The 12,247-nt window shown below is 44.1% G+C and overlaps 1 protein-coding gene and 1 long non-coding RNA gene across 3 annotated transcripts in view; both read left to right on the top strand.

Moving 5' to 3' along the window:
- The window catches only part of LOC128889414 (E3 ubiquitin-protein ligase MYLIP), a 92,364-nt gene that overhangs the window by 26,422 nt on the left and 53,695 nt on the right, over positions 1-12,247 (top strand). The gene's annotated exons all lie outside the window — the stretch shown is intronic.
- The window catches only part of LOC128889450 (uncharacterized), a 34,894-nt gene that overhangs the window by 2,620 nt on the left and 20,027 nt on the right, over positions 1-12,247 (top strand). Inside the window, exons 1-2 of one of the 2 annotated variants that reach the window (XR_008460447.1) lie at positions 3,221-4,488; positions 9,306-9,413. This is a non-coding gene — a long non-coding RNA (uncharacterized LOC128889450). Of the gene's footprint in view, positions 1-3,220; positions 4,489-9,305; positions 9,414-12,247 lie in introns of those variants that run through there. The other variant, XR_008460446.1, reaches the window with a different exon arrangement.

The following is a 12,247-nucleotide window of genomic DNA, read 5'->3' as shown; positions in this document are numbered from 1 at the left end:
TGAGATAGAGATTTCCTGAAGAACTTCCATATATCGTCCGAGTGGAATGCAAATTTTTGATTGCTCTCGTTCTATTTTTATTTTTTTTTTTTTTCATTGGATTTGAACATCCAACACAACTCAGCAAATATAGTTCTCAAGGCACGCACGGTAGCGAAAACGAGCCGTAGACGGGAGGGTCATTACGATCGTGATTCATTTAAATTGGCTGAAAGGACAGCGCTTCCTGTTTAAATGGGCATCACCGGACGAGCGCGTCAATAGCGTCGAAATGCGCCAAGTATGGATGAGGGACCCTGAAACGGGATAACAAATTGCTTCTGGCAGAAAATATCGAGCCAGATTCGAACGAGAAGTATCCTTCTCCGCGCGGAAGTGGTCAGCAAGCTCCCATAAAATGGTCGAAGGCCGTCCAACCATAACGGAAGGCTTGGCGAACGCGAAACAACAGCTAAAAAACTTCGCTAAAATGAAAATGTTTCTTTGTTCGTTAGGAAATATTTCATTCCGTAATTCAGACAACAGTTTTCCTTTCGTGAGTGATACCTAACAGCACATTGTTCTAAGTAAACGTTGATGAAAGTATAAATAAAAATTGGATCGTGCGTTGCTGACGATCGACGAAGAACGGTATCGCGATGCTTTTATACGGGTCATTTCGCACCTGCCACTCGCGACACGCGCCACCCGGAAATCGAGTTTTATTTTCATTGTTCGCATTTACCATAAATTCGATACGTGAGCGTCGCGATAATGGAGGATTCGAGTCGCGGGGATGCATGACACGCTGTAACGCTCGTAAATCCCAGCAATACCATGTGTTTTCCACCGCAAGCTTCCTCCCCTCCCTCTCTCTCTCTCTCTCTCCCTGCTTGCCCAGAAGGAATTTACGGTCGAATCGCTGTACGGGTTATTTGTATAGAAAAATTATTTAGATCTATAGCCGAGTAATGATAGTGTATCTTCATCTGCTATCATCCGAATATTTTTTCTCGGCAATAAATTAAGTCACAATCATCCATTAAGGTTCCTTTTTAATCCAATGCTCGAACCGCAACAACGAGATTCTTATATTAAACCTGTGCAGCTATATGTTTCCGGTCAGTGTAAGCAAATCAAAGTACACCGACGAGTGTATCATATAGCGAGACAACAATGATATTACACACTTAGCTGTTTACAAATGCGCATAAACAATTTGCGAGTGCCAGAGGTTAACGAAACAGGGAATTCACTATAAATCGCGAAAACACCCTTCGCTCGCAAATAGCGCAACGACTATTTTCGGGAAATCCTTCTCAAACTCTTCTTTTCATTGCATCGAGAATGAAGAATTGTCCGTTCTCTCCAAAATATGGAGTATAATGAAATACGAGCGTTTAAAATAATAATAGATTCATGTCCGCTCATCACTCCAAGGACCACCGTCCTTTTTCTCTAAATTTCCAGACGATGCTACACGTTGCTGTTCCACGAATAACTTTACGGCACGGGTATGTAAAATATTGCTCTCGTCGGCTTCAATTTTTCACGGTATGTAAAGCTCATGCATATTCACGGATTGACGTAACGCGGCAGCAGGTACTCGATTACGAGCAAAGGGAGCAAAGCGAGCGAATCGCTAGCGCGTTGCATTTCTGGCCTCCAGTTCGGACAAAATGGGTTTGTCTGATCGTCCGATGAAGCGTTCTCGATTTAATCGGGTCAATAGTTTCCCTGGGGGACGATTAACGATCTCGTGAGCGCATACGAATAAACCGTGTTTTCATGTGAATGCACTCGCTGCCGATGCGTCATCAGAGTTCGCGCGCGCGATCGTATCTCGTTTATCAAACAACCGAGAGTTCATTATCAGGGACACTTCGGGAATCTAACCAGTGTTTCTCAAACCATTTTCGACTCGTGACCTACTTTTAAACATTACTCGCAATAATATTTCTTCCGTAAGCTTATGTACTTTGTCGTCCTCTTATTATGGTAAACGTCGGAATAACTGAAATTGTACCGAGTATCTCTGCGCGTGTCGTAAAAGTCCTCGACTCTTTCTAAAACGAATTTACGACTGCGTGCTCGTTTCTGCGGTCCGTCGAGCAATTTCGTCACGCGACGATGAATTTTCGACCGACGAAGAACCGCGCTCCGTTCAGAAATAACGAAACGATCGCGAGCGTTGCCCACGCATATGGAATCGAATTGTTTCTGTAAACACAGAGAGCTCGTGAAAATATCACAGTGAACGAGAGAAGCGAGATTGCGCCCGACTAACGAACCGCGGTAACATTTTTTAATCGATTTAACGCAGTACCTGTACTGCGACGAGAAACTCCGACAGCGGGGCGTTTAACGAGAAATTAACCGAGACGAGCGCGTCACCGCCTCGAGTACTACTTGGCACGACTGGAAAAAAAATTTAGACGGTGAATTTGGAGCGGAGAACGTGGCTGAAAGTAACAGGAAAGGAAGCTTGACGATAAATTTGGAATAATTAAGATTGATCGATTAAAAAGAAATTCGGGAAGAAAGGCCTGCAAGAAGCAGCGAAGCGAAATTTCATTCGCGCTAGTCAATGTATCCATTTTTCTTCTTTCAAGATATCTCTAGGATTTATTAGAACATCGAAGCCGTAGGGCCCGCGAGGAGGAACCTGAAAAACGAGTTTTCGTCTCACTCGAGGCTAACGATCGTTAGTTCGGTATACAAACTAGTTTGTAGAGTGAGTTTCCAATCATCCTTCCGTGACCTTAATATGAGACGCGACGAGTGTCGTTGACGAAGAATAAACTACGTCGTTGAAACGAAAGCCCTCGTAGTAGGCGAAGAAGACTCTTCCTCGATTGGCAACACTTTCTATTCCGTTCGTTTCGAGTACCAAGCGCCGATTCGGTTTTCCCAAGTAGTACTCGCGGCTTCTTCCAACGAGGGATTCGTCTGACGCGAGATTTTCCTTTCGAAATTAGTCGAAAACTGAAAAATGACTCCGTTCTGTCGATATTTGCGAATCCTCTCCAGCTAATCCTCCCTTGAGGGAACAGGTGGACGCGTAATGGACAGTTAACGTGGACCAAGATGGGGGCGGATCGATGCAGCGCGCAACAAAGCAGACAGCTCCACAACACAACGCAGTGCAACGATGTTAGGGAAATTGGACTATCCTGCATCTAAATGGGACGTGAAGGATTCGCGTATGCCACCGCGTAACACGCGTTTATCGTGTTACGCGTTCGTATGTTTGGCAGCGAAGTAGATTCTAGGGCGACGAGCGAGCGCGGCAACTGAGGGGGAAAACAACGTAAACGGGGACAAACCGCAGGGAACTCGATGCGATCGGAGAACGGAGCAGAAACCGAAACTCATCCTGCGATAACAATGGCTCGTGTACGCAAATTTCGGCGCAACACGCGTGTAATAGCGAAGCGTGTAACGCGTGCTCCCCGAGGACGAGAAAGACGGGCTGAAAACCGGTTCGCACGCGGGGATGGTTTCGTTGGTGTTTGCGCCACTAACGACATCCCCTTCACGGTTTAGTCGCGGTGCGCGTTTCACGTTAATTATTCGCGACCAAAATTCGCTGGAGTATGGATGAGTTTTTTTTTTTTCCGAGAAAGCGTGGTGTTCATTCTTTGGCACATTATTTTAGAGATATGAAGCAAAACAGAGGACATCCAAAGATGTTGAAGAAACGTGTATGGAAAGTAGTTGAGAAACAAAGTGTCGGAAGTTTTCCGAGAAAACAGCGGCACGACGCGTCAAGTTTAACGACGTTCGACTATTCGTTGGGGAACTTTCGAGTAGACTTTACGAAGTCTTCGTCGTTCGAGCTTTAATTACGAGGACGTAATTGCGAAGCCCAGACGTTGATTGGACGATGCTGAGATGACATTTTTTACGCAGAAGCTCCTCTTTTGCCGACTTCCTTTTTTTTTTCTAAAGGAATTACCGGCTGTCTTTGGGCGGAAAGGCAATTCACTTTGAGGCGGAAAGTGACGCGCTGTTACCTTGCTGAAAAGCTACGGATTCAACCAAGTTTTTCTTGAATTAGAAAAGTTTCCACTTTCCTAGGGAATAATTAATACGAAAATGCGACAGGTTTCCAGCAAACCAGAAAACCAAGAATAGACCAGATTTCTTTTCGTTATTTCCATACACTGGTGACTATACTTTTTTACTATTTTTTCTCAAATTGAAACGATGAATAGAATGCTTCTTTTTCTTTGTCGGTTATGAAGACTAGCTGTTATCGTTTAATTATTTTCGAGCCAAGAAAATATCGCGAGTCCTTTTCTTGCAATTTCTGTAACACCGGAGAGTCGCGATATCGTGCTGCATAATCCGATACAACTGACTGCTCCCTGAATGGCCATGAGGTTGTCAAAAGGATTCCAGGAGAGCTCGTTCCTCGCGAGATAGCGCAATAAAAGTTTAGGATGCAGATACAGCTATGTATGCGTTCCACGAACGAGCACACGTATAATGAGAAAATATTTCCACGTATGGAAATAAATATTTTTTCCCTAATAGTCTGTTGCTCGAATGAATAATAGATCATTGGCAATCGATCTTTTTCCTTAGTCATAAATCAGTGTAGCAGGCTTGAAAAGTGTAAAGGTGTGTACAATAGTAGGAATTAGATGATAATAAAAATGGAAATCTACAACCTTGACATTAGAATTACCAATCCAATGATTCTCGCACTTCGAACGTTTTTCTAAAACTATTAGCTATTAACTTGTGCTGCAATTATTGGTCGCGACTTCGAGGGAGTTTTTCTCGTACGATGTCGCATATTTTCCACGCGTTTCTCGTTTTTTACGAGCAATTTTACAAGCCGCTTCTTAGGAGAGCGGTGACCGAATTCCGCGGTACAAATCTAATCCGGCGGGCGGCAGATTTATATCGCGAGTTCTCATTTTCGGCGCATCTCCCGCCGCGCGTGCACGCTTCTCCACGTTTTCCAATTTCATCGTCGCCGGCCAACTTTGCTTCCACTCGAATTTTTCCAATTTACCCCAAGTCGATTTCGACCCGACGGTTACGGGCGACGACAAAGCAACGCGAAGTTTTCGACTTGTCATACGCCGAGCGTTTAAGTTCTTCGAGCATTCGGAAGTTGGCCAAGCAAAAAGAGAAATCTGTTAATACTCCGAGTAATCGCGAGCTTTTCCAATTAGACCGAGCGTACGTAAGGTTCTTTGGTTAAACTGCCGCGACTCTTGAAACGCGTTCAATTATTTAACGTATTATCGACCTGGTTAATCTGATCCATGTATTTTAAACTAACAAATTACATTTCTTAAAGCCTCAGCTCTGAAATAAAAATAATTGCTAGAGAATGTTTAAAAATTCAGAGCACCTCAGAGTAAATGTTGTGGATAAGTTCTGATCCCAGATATGAAGAAACGAAATCGATCATAATGCCAAGTAATATTGTATGTGCAACACAGAAAACTAAACAGATCATCCGAAAGGAACTATTACAGAGCTTATGGCTCGAAAATGGCTGGCTCGTTCGAGGAAAGCGACCAATGGAGGCTTGAGTTTTCGTGTAAACAAAAGATGTTCGGTTTCACGCGTTTCCATCTCGAAACCATCGTCGAAGGACCTTTGGCATCGCGCCAGCACAGAGGAACGAGACCCAATATTGCGACTCGTAGGCGTTTTCATCGTTACCGGTTTCAATTTATCGCCGGTAAATAAAATTAACGGAGTCCTCGTTTACTGGTAGATATGCATAACAACCGGTTGAAGAAATACAGTATATCGATTAAACGAGCTTGAATATTTATGTGTATTATTTATGTCGTTGTTTATTCATATCACTAAACGAGAACGACTGCGTTTTTATATCGCGACTCGAGGATTGCGTTCGAAATAACCATTCTTTAATTATTGGAGTCGTTGTAAAAATGTTAAATAACGATGACAAATAAAACACGAGGTTCTGTGTTTGCGAAATACTGTTTTCACTCGCGTCAACAGATTAAAAACCAGCGCGCTAAAAGTTGCCGCTAAGAACTATCCGCAACTGCGCACTCTATGTCGAAGTCATTGGAAAACGATTCGCGTCGCGAAACGTTTCATCGTCCCTGTCTCCTTTGGAATCGTTTCGTCGGCTATCGCACGGCTCGCGTAATTAGAGGTCTCGATTTGTCTACGGTTGTTTTGCCGAGCACTTCTCCGTCGTAAATTTTCTGTCGGGCAGGGTTCAGCGCGATTATCTGCAAGTTTCCGCGCGAGCAAACATGTGGGTCCATTATTTTTGCGCTGGGACACGGGAATTTTTCATAAAGTGGCCCAACGGAACGACGTTGATTAATCTTGATCCGAGCCGCGGGTCGCTCGCTGGTATCGTTTTTGAAATTTCCCGTGGGAATCACTGGACACGTATCGCGGATACCAGGGCCGATAATGCGTTTCCAGGTATTCGTACGTCGCGGCAATAAAGTGGCCCCCGTGACGTCCACGACCCTAAAGCCCACCTATGAGCTCGAGATCTCCGTTGACTGTACGTGGCAGGAATTTTGTATTTTACGCAGTATAGAAATTATTTGCCGAGTGTGGACGACTCTGCTTGGCGAATGACGACGTGGTTGAATAAGATTTGCACCTGTATTTTCTTGTTTCGTGCGACTAGCTGGACGACGAGTGATGGCGGCTATTGTTGCGACGTGGATTTCAGGAGAATCGCGCTGTCGACATTATATTTCCGCGCTCAGATTTATGGTTTTCAATTAAAACGAACCGCTCCACCGAGGGAATAATTTCGACAACGAAAACTCGTCGATTCTCGGCCTCTGATAACTGAAATTTATTCCTTCCTTGAAAATATCTACTCTCCGCTGAATTACGAGATGAAAAACGAAGTTACTAAATGAATAGTATTCGCGAGTATCCATGAGAAATTCGCACAGCGTGAAAAGTTCACGTGTTTTTTTTTTTTTTCTGAAGCGTTTATAGTACGGTGATTCGAATTCGATGCGCCACTTTTACGACTTTTACGACCACCGTTGGGCGGTAAACAATATTACAATCGACCGTCATTGGGCGTGGAATAAATATTAACTGTCACGATATGCGTAGCATTTCCAGTCGATGCTACCACGGACATTTCTGGAAAATATAACGGCCAATTTCGATGGTTTCGTGTATGGAAAATCAATGCATCGTGGCCAGGTAAGTCCATTATGGTTACTCGAACGTGCAACCACTCCCGTGCAATCATGCTAATACAGCGCAACAATAGCTACCGATTGCAGGACACGCTAATAGACGTACGCGCATTAGCGATATATGCACTTAGAAGCGTGCGATATTGCCAATCTTTACCCAATTGTCGCTTGTATAGGCTGATTTACACGAACTGTGATTCTCTCTAAACGAGATAAATTGTGGACATTGTTTTGCGTCTACATGGAAGCATAGAGCATTTGATGGTTTACGTATTTTTTATTTCTGTTTATCAAATGCATTAATGCAAATATTATTAAATTTTTAAGGACCAAGAATGCTCATTCACGTTACGTTTGATCGAAACTATTTTTATACAAAATTTCCTTGGCTTTATTTAACCCAATAACTCTTCCTGCGAAAAATCCAGTAATTCCCAGAACATCCACGAGCAAATAACGCCCAGCAAAACATACTTCATTTTACGCGAAAATTCCGCTCAAAATAAAATGGCATATTTATTTTGAACTCGCGTCGAAGTTACGTAGAATTAATCGGACCAGAAAGTGCACAAGCGTGTTCGCAGACTTCATATACGAAACGCGTTTCTTTCAGCGACAGCGGAGTTACGACTCGCGAACATACGTGGACGAGAGTTTCGGTTATACGGCGAGTTTTCACGAGAACTGTATACACGACGCGACGATATTATAATTCGCGCACATCGAGCCTGTCGGAAACGACATTTTCGGAGTTTCAGCGAAACGAGGTTCGATGTTCATCCACCGAAAGCAAAAAAGAAAGAGGATAAATAAAATCGAACGATAACACGCGTTTCTGCGTTGACGCGATGTTGAGATTCGTGTATTCGGATATTTTTATGGAATTTATTTCTGTAGTATCGGTACTCGTGCAGCAAATAGCGCGAGTTTCGCGCCTACAATAGGAGCAACCGTGTTGGGAAACAGAAATACGTTGTGTCTATCGTTCGATGGCCCAAGGGATGAGTTGCAGTCAAATTGAACATTTTATAACCACGCGACATGGAAAATAATAACCCATCGGATTGGATTCAAATTTTTGGTTGTTTAGGAAAGAAATTGCCGAAGTTGAAGTTGGAGCTTTGGTGGAGAGATTTTCATAATTTCTTCGAAACCTCTAAAATATCTGTTGAGGTGAGGATTCTTATCCATTGAAAATGAATTTCTAGAATTTAATTACATTTGGAACGTAGGTGGTTGCGTTTAAACGATTCCATCGATTCGACATCAATTTTAATATCGACCTGGCGGTAACGAGACGCAACCGAGTATGCAAATATTTCGCGTGACTGCTCCTGCGGCTGTAATTCGCGCGTCTGGTAATGCGATTGTCGCGAGTTATTTATAATCGTTTTGCACGTTTAATAGCGTTTCGCTGCCCGCCCGAAATCGCGTGCACGAGGAGCGTTGATATTCCCAGCGTCGCCTCGAATTGCATTTTACCATCGGTTAACGGCACTAAAGGCCACGAGGCGGTGTTGCTGAACCGGGACAGGAAATTACGTTCATGGACTCGGCCGGAAATGACGCGACGAACAAAACGACTCGCACCTTGTTTTTCGTTTATCGGCACGGCGCATACGGTCGAGACTTACGAAACGTCTTCCGTATACGAACAATGCTCGGCTGCGATGTCTGTGCACGCGGCATTGTTTCTGAAAAATGGGGTATGCGAGCCCTCGGAGGAGAGGAAGCGTTTCCCGTGGATGGAGGAACGAAAGGAATGCCGTTAGCTATGACTCAAAAGTTCCTACTCCGAGCGGCTGTGTGTACGACATTGTTTTTTAAAAATGGGGTTCGCGAAACTCTTGGGAAAAAGGAAGTATTATTGCGTGGACGGTGGAATAAGAGAAATATTTCTGCTAGTAACTCAAGTGATTGAAGTAAATAAATATAATCATCGCAACTATATTATTTTGACAGATGTAAAGAGAAACGAGTATGTATTGAATCATCGAAAAAACTACCTGAACACCTAGTGTACCATCCCAAACCAATTTTACCCTATCCTTCCACGATCTTTCAACGTTCCTATGCATTCGAATCGTTGAGATCTCTGCGTACTACCTTGAATTAACCTCGGTGTTTTGCTCTTTCCAGGTAAGAAACGCCAGGTATTCGCCTCTAATAACGCGCGTTCGCAACGTGGGCTTGTGCACGTAGCCTCGATCCGCTATGTAATTCGCGAGAGCTGGAGAAATTTTCCAGGTGAGTCACGGATCCACGTATCTTTATCCTTCGACGAGCTTCGCTAGCACGTACGTCCTTTGGTTGAGCGACCCTAACACCTTTATTGCTGCGTACACCGAACAGGATATTCCTGCTCGAAAAAGCGGTTAGTTTGGAGAGCCATAAATCCGAGACCCTGGCGATTTTTGACGCGCGAACTGTTATTATTTTCTTTTATCGTCGAGCTGCTCGAGAAACACCGGAGAATATATGGTCATCCCAGGAACTACGGCAAAAAGAGCACGAAGAAGCTAAGAGGTTTTCCACTCGTGGCTTTGTTTGCGCCATTTGCGAATAAGAAGAAGATATAAAAATAACTTGTCACGATTAATTTCAGTTTCTCATTTCGATATATTTTCTGTCGAATCGGACAGTATCAAAAGTACAAAATAAAATAATTTACTTGCAAAGGAGCGAACCATTACGATTGAATTTTCGCTCGCAAATCATCGAAACGAAACAAGCTCTACAGTTTCCATTCACTCGCTGGAGTGATTAGATCACGATGACTATAATTTCGCAGTAATGGCGACGGCGAAATTTTTCTCGACATTTTCCAAAGCCGATAGCAGATGGCTGCGACAAAGTCGGTTGCCTTGAGTGAAAGGAAGATGAAGACTAACAAAAGAGCGAGCAATTACTTAGGTCAATCAGCTGCCGGACCCTCTGCGGAAGATCTTTTTATTTCGTGGTACACTTTCTTCTTGGTTCTTCCTTCGCTCGTGAAAACTTTACTGTCCCCCAAGGCGGACGGTGGATGATTTTATTTGTGGCGTGCTTACTCCGCGAAACTAATTGCACGAGCATCTGAAATAATCTTCGCGACGCGCTAATAAAACCTGTTTGCATAACTGGAGGTGGGTCATCCGCAAGAAAACGAGCGTCATTCCGACTTTCTCGAGGCGCTAAATTCCTTAATCTTGCTCTCCAGCTTTTTATTTGTTTATTAACGCATTGGCTCACGTCGGAGCATTTATTATGAAACGTGTATTTTGTAACAAATCTAATACAATCGAGTTCATTTAGCTGTTAACTAGAGTTTAAAAAAATGCAATACATTGAATTTTACCCGTCTCAAGCTCTTATCATAGCGACGGGTCAGTCGCGTCCAGGTTTCCATTTTCGCGTGTTGATATGAATTCACGGTTAGAGCTCCGCGATATACGACGGGTAGCCTAACCGAGGATACACACACGGACACTTGTCACGTATGCTCTAGCACGCGACCAGAGCGTGACACAAGGCACAAGACCACGTGCTTATGCCACTTTCGCGGGCGACGAGCTGTCCCGCGCGACGTCGCCGCGGGTTCGCTAGTCTCATCTTCCAAACATTGTTTAGACCTTGGAGACTCTTTCCTTTGTCGAGATACATATATACAGAACGCTCCAACTGATTTACGGTGGTTTAGATTTCTCTGTCCTCGGGACTGAATTCTTTTCTCGGAGGCAAGAAACATATCGGTTGTAGCGGAGATTCCGTAATCGAACGAGAAGGTAAACGTGTATTCGGGGAATCTGAACGATTAATTGAATATTTTCAAGCGTTTTATTAACGCTGAAAGTGCTCGCGAAGACTTTCTAAACGTTTGAGAAGTCGATGTCACAATTCAACGGGGGTTCAAGTCGATCGCCGAGTGCAGATTTACAGCTCTCGATCCAAGTGTACAATAATAGTTTCCCTGCTTGAGTCACGGCTGCTAAATTCGAAGCGAAGGAATAGTTCGTGCCGCGATATGGTTAAATCGGTCCTGATAGTTACGTGCAAGGGAATATTGATAAAACGATTGGCGAGGCTGCTCTGTATTCCGGTTACGCTGTTTGAAGGAATAAGTTTAAGAGCGGCACAACTTTACTTAGTACGCAACGTATTTATAGCTCGTGCCTCGACTATGTAACGCTGGGAGAAATCACTCGAACACCTCTCAGCAGCACGTGGGTGCACGTGCCAGAACGCGTGATAGGCAGCGAGGTCTATCAGGGTGTCCCCGAAAAGTATTGCGTATTTTGGTCACTTCGCGTCCTGACTATTTTTAAACAGGTTCGGTATATCGAAGGAATACATCGTCGTGAAAGTTTGACTCCAAACTGGTTATTTTTAAACCATCCATTGAAACGTAGTATAGAATATATCGGAACGAAAGCACGTGAAAGCAAAATAAATTAAGTCTAGCAGAAGCAAATTTATTCCAAGAACATTTCACTGTTCGCACATAAACAAAATGGACAGTTCAGACTTTGGATCACGTTTTCCGAGCAACGGCGCAGTCTTCGAGTGGGAGGTGATTCAACAATTTTGACGTCACCAAATGTGAATACCCATGCGCAGCTTTTTGCATCTGAATAGACAGCTGGCGGTGCAGGCTAATGCAATTGGTTATAGAACGATCGCAAAAGAACATAGGTCGGTATACTTGTTATTATTGCTCGGTTATTTTACGTTTCCTGTATTTACCAATGATTATTTGGGGCCTGGTTGACTCTGCTGAAAATAAATGAGAAAGGAAGCCACTTTTCCTTAGGTGTTATACAAGGTGTCCGAAAAGTCGGGGAGAAGCCGGAAATGGGGGGTAGCTGAGACGATTCTGAACAACAATTTCCTTTGCAAAAATGTCGGATGGGGCTTCGTTAAGGAGATATTAAGAGAAAACCGCGACCAATCAGAGCGCGCGTAGACCGTTCGAGCGGCCGCGGTAGCGAAGGCTACGCGCTAGGCGGCCGCGTCAATGTCCTTCGATGCACGTCGAGTCACTTGTTCGCGTACAAGCGCGGCCGCCTAGCGCGTAGCCTTCGCTACCGCGGCCGCTCCAACGG

Source organism: Hylaeus anthracinus, unplaced genomic scaffold (assembly GCF_026225885.1).
Source record: "Hylaeus anthracinus isolate JK02 unplaced genomic scaffold, UHH_iyHylAnth1.0_haploid 11997, whole genome shotgun sequence".
Classification (NCBI taxonomy): domain Eukaryota; kingdom Metazoa; phylum Arthropoda; class Insecta; order Hymenoptera; family Colletidae; genus Hylaeus; species Hylaeus anthracinus.
The sequence above is the reverse complement of the archived record's forward strand: the minus strand, read 5'-3'. Positions and strand labels throughout refer to the sequence as shown.